This window comes from Hoplias malabaricus, chromosome 18 (genome assembly GCF_029633855.1).
Source record: "Hoplias malabaricus isolate fHopMal1 chromosome 18, fHopMal1.hap1, whole genome shotgun sequence".
NCBI lineage: Eukaryota > Metazoa > Chordata > Actinopteri > Characiformes > Erythrinidae > Hoplias > Hoplias malabaricus.
The window spans coordinates 23,465,225-23,470,417 of record NC_089817.1 but is presented as its reverse complement, the minus strand read 5'-3'; positions in this window follow the sequence as shown (position 1 = coordinate 23,470,417).

Below are 5,193 nucleotides of genomic sequence, written 5' to 3'. Positions count from 1 at the left end.
TAAAATATATCATGTAAAATATGGACTATATCCGTTCATCTACATTAGCTATATATGTTCCCCTGAGAGCAAAGAGACGGCGGACCACTGTTGACCCACTGAGGGCAAAGTTGGAGTCCATTTGTGTTTTGCACAGCGTTTTCCGGGCGGACCCCTGGTGATTAAACAGAATTTTAGACAAAATGCCACATTATAGCACTTTTCCATTCACAGTCCAATTTACATTTTTTTCCTTCATTAGGTTCTTTTGTTTTCCTTTATAAATAAGATTAGTGAATAATTTGAATCCAGCACAGTGTCAACATTTTCAGCGTTTAATCATTTTATATCAGGTTTATACTCATTATTATATCTCTCAGAGTTGTTGGTAATATTTGTATTAGTGTGTTTTCCAGAATAGAAGTCTCTGTAAATGTAAAATCAGTTTGAGGAGATTAAAAATGAGTTATATCCTGTACAAGACAGTAATCTGAGTGGTCTGATGGTGGACCAACAGTGGTCTACAGTCAGTGGTGTGCCAGCCTTTTTATGCCAGTGGACTGATATATGCTCGCTGTCTGTAGACACCCCCCACAAATCGCTTTATACCTGAAAAGTGGCTTACAACCACTACAGACTCACCTACAATTTGAAAACCCAGTCCTGCAAGTAGACAAGATTGGTTCCTTAGTTTTATGACGTAAGGAACCCTGGCTCTCTGAATTCGCTCATTTGTGTTTGGTTTTTTGGCCACTGCGGTTTCAAATACGCTGTGGTTTCAAAACAGTAATATTCAGCCATGGTGTTGCCTGCTTATTTCTGTGTAAGGCCTTTGGGTTCTTAACATAAAATAAAATAATAATAATAATAAAACCTCTGCCAATAGGAGGCCTCTGATCCAGACATACCTACCTGCATGAATTGCCTTCAATTATTACATCACACATTACAGCAAACAATTAAATTTTAGCCTATGTGAATATAGTCCCGTTATTTAATCTGAATTATTCATAACATTGGAATGTGAGCACTTACATATGACTCGCTGAGCTTATATCATCAGACAGGGGAAATGATAAGGGCAGCATCCTGTTTAGAGGGAGAAAACATTAGAAATATAATCCAAATACACAAACTTAACATTTTAACAAACCAAATACCTATGTCTAAACATGTTTCATCACATGTTACCATGCCAAATATATGCATATTTTAACAAAATTATGTTGTATACGTTAACACTGAGACTTCCATACTTTTCATACATCATGCAAATTCTAACCTGTTAAAAAATGATAAAAAGTCAATAATAAATAAATAAAAACATGTGCATGTGACATTAATTTATAAGATGCCTGACGGGATCCAAAAAGTCCTGCCAAATCCACCCTGAGATGACTGATCTTGAATGAATATTTCAGGCTTTACAGGGCGACTCCCAGCAGCAGAAAGACAATGTATTTATGTATTCACTCAGTAATTTTTCAAATTTAAAGGAACATAAGGTAAGGATATTGTGTTTTTGCTCTTAGGCTCCCCCTGCAGTGGATGGTCATGAAATCAAGTAGAGGATGAGGTATTGTGGGTGGTTTCCTACATTCCTCCAAAAGTTACAGAGTGCAATTTCTGCAGTGCTGAGCCATGCTGTTGTAACTTGTGTAGAATGAAGCCTAGCATTATCCTGCTGAAATAGACATGGAAGTCCTGGGAAAAAACAAGATGGCAATATATGTCTCTTCAAAATACCAGTGTAAGCCTTCACATCAGTGGGTTCTTCACATATTAGCAGATGGCCCATGCTATGGACACTGATGCATTTTTGCACTTTTTATTTGTAACAGTCTGGATAGTCATATTCATGTTTGGCACCTAGAATTTAATGCTCATTTTTACTCAAAACAAGCTGAAACTTTGACTCTGAACACAGAACACACTTCCAGTGTCTTTCGGTTCAGTCCCATAGAAGTTCACAGCATTCTGCGCAAAATAAATCTATAGCTTCCTCTTTGCATAATGAGGTTGCATTTCTTGATGCAGCAGTGGAATGTGTTATGTGACTATGATTTTCCAATCACTCCCAAGCTCATGTGGCTATGACCATCAGGGTAGTATGACAGTTTCACAAACTAGTAACTTGCTAGTTTTGAAGAATTTTTCCATATGGGGGCTGTATTTACATGGAGTTAATGGTATGAAACTTTAAGTTTACATAGTGCACAACTATTTCTAGATATATATTCAATTCAATTATATGGACTCATACAAACAAAACCGTACAACTATGGAATAACTTTCTGTCATTGGGACTCATCATCACTTTTAGGTTGAACTTTGGGCTGTTTTGTGATTTCCATTGTGATTGTATTTGTTCTGGGAAATTTCATAGGTGGGCCTGCTACATTTTCTATATCATTACCGTATTTTCTGATACATAACAGTAAGTGATTTTGCAGTTATTTCAGTTGGTTGATTCCTCTGCTTTCCTTTTGAAAGTGAATGTGATGAACATTACTGAAAACTGTCCTTGAAATGTAACTGTTAACAAACATTAACATTCTGGTGCATTCTGGGCTCATGTAGTGCAGCTGTTCATGTTTCTTTTTAGCTCTAGTGGACCAGTTTTGGTACTGCAGCAAGGGGAATTCAGACTGCTTTGATGTGAATTTTTTTTTACAGTAATGATACAGAAAGAGCAATAAAAAGCAAAATGGCTGTCCATGAAAATCACTTGACCATGACACTAAGGCTTATGAGAAATAAAGCTATGTCAACAAATTTGTGTAACAGATGTAACTGATTAAAAAGCAATAATAAAGACCTGTAACCTACTTAGAATATAGACTTATAAACTTAAAAGACAAAAGCGAAGAGACTGTAAATTACTCTTGACAACACACCTTAAACAAATATGGCTCTAGGGTAAGTAAAACAACTAACAATTAAACTGTTCCCATGTAGACAAATGACAGTAAACTTCCTCAAAGAGAAACTGTCCAAGATTAATGTTAAGCACTACTTTTTTCTGTTTGTGATTTACGTTAAGCATGTTTTTTTTTTTTTGTATGTTTGTTTATGTTCATTAACTGTGCATCATTAGTTCCTGTGTGGGCCATCATAGAAGCACCAATGTCTGCTAAGTGGCTGAAAGATCAAACATAGCAGGGATGTGGGTGTAACTGTGCCCTGTATAACCATGGGCAGCTCTCTTGACAGTGATTCCTGATACATTTCCCTGTAAAGACATTTAATTTCACAATGTGGTTGAACTCAATTGCTCTACTATTATCAGACAAAAAAAAAAAATAAATAATGGCTGGATACGTGCTACTATTTAATATGTGGTGATTGGTCCACACCATCAAGAACAAACCTGTCCTGACAATGGTACTGAGAGTAAATAAATAAGAATTTGATTATGACATACAGGACTTTGCATTAAATTGATGAAGATCATAAAACTAGTTGTAAAACTGCTAGCAGTCTGAATAATACTGGCTCAGCTTGGCTCAGCCTGGCTCGACACACTTTTCCTCAGTTGGTTTCCACTACCGCAGCTCCTCCACGAAATGTAGAGGGTGGCATTGCAAAACCGTGTCTCTAATGGGAACCATGTGCTTTAAAAACCGAAGCCATGGCGGATCTAAAGTTAGGTGCTGTTTACTTGTGTATTCATGTGTTGCTTATATATTTTTTTTATTGGAATTAACACAGGGGCGGCACGGTGGCGCAGTCACACAGCTCCAGGGGCCTGGAGGTTGTGGGTTCGATTCCCGCTCCGGGTGACTGTCTGTGAGGAGTTGGTGTGTTCTCCCCGTGTCCGCGTGGGTTTCCTCCGGGTGCTCCGGTTTCCTCCCACAGTCCAAAAACACACGTTGCAGGTGGATTGGCGACTCAAAAAGTGTCTGTAGGTGTGAGTGTGTGAGTGAATGTGTGTGTGTCTGTGTTGCCCTGTGAAGGACTGGCGTCCCCTCCAGGGTGTATTCCCGCCTTGCGCCCGATGATTTCAGGTAGGCTCTGGACGCCCCGCGACCCTAAATTGGATAAGCGGTTACAGATAATGGATGGATGGAATTAACACAGCTCTGCATCCCAATGGAGCTGAGTCAAGTTGAGTGGGGACCATGCAATGGAATAACACCTAAAATTTGTTTTACTGTACTTCTGTGTTAAAAATATTTTAGTATGATATTTATCAATATCACAATATTGTATCCCCAAATAAACATTAAGCTAAGTTGATTAAGCTTTGAATTAAACACTGAAAGTAATGATGAAGCATATGATAAAGCATTCATTCCTGACTATTCATCAGATTATGTCTATATATAAGTTTCCTAAAATACGGCACGGTGGCTCAGCAGGTAGTGTCGCAGTCACACAGCTCCAGGGACCTGGAGGTTGTGGGTTCAATTCCCACTCCGGGTGACTGTCTGTGAGGAGTTGGTGCGTTGTCTGCGTGGGTTTCCTCCCACAGCCCAAAAACACACATTGGTAGGTGGATTGGCGACTCAAAAGTGTCCGTAGGTGTGAGTGAATGTGTGTGTCAGTGTTGCCCTGTGAAGGACTGGCGCCCCCTCCAGGTGTATTCCTGCCTTACGCCCAATAATTCCAGGTAGGCTCTGGACCCACCGCGACCCTGAACTGGATAAGCGGTTACAGATAATGAATGAATGAATGTCAAAGTTGTAATAGATGGCAATAAAGTCTAAGCCTCAAAACATAGTTTGAATCCTACTACTGCTTTTTGAATTATTGTTTGATGAATATAGTTAGTGATAGGGCTAGGATGGGATTCAAACAGGGCCCATGTGAGTTGTAAACTGAAAATACACAATGTTTTGAATTCCATCCTTTCACTACAGTTTCAAAACTAGATGGTACCAGATAGCAGACTCATTTTGGCCAAAATGTTCTCCTTTTTTGTACTTACACCTCAGTTATGGCACTGGCAAATGTTGTGTGGGCCTGACTTGGGCCAAAAGTCATGAGCCGGGCTTCACTTTGGTTATGGCACATGGCGTGTGGGCCAGACGTGGACCAAATATCGAAATCTGGCCCATAAGAGGGTAGCCAGACTCACCCTGAGTCAACACTGTCATTCAAGGCCAAATTTGGGCCAAAAGAGAACTGCAGATGTACCACATTTGGGCAATATATGGGCCAGATATTCTTTGCTATGAGGCAAAATACAGATATTATTCTGGTGGCAGTTCG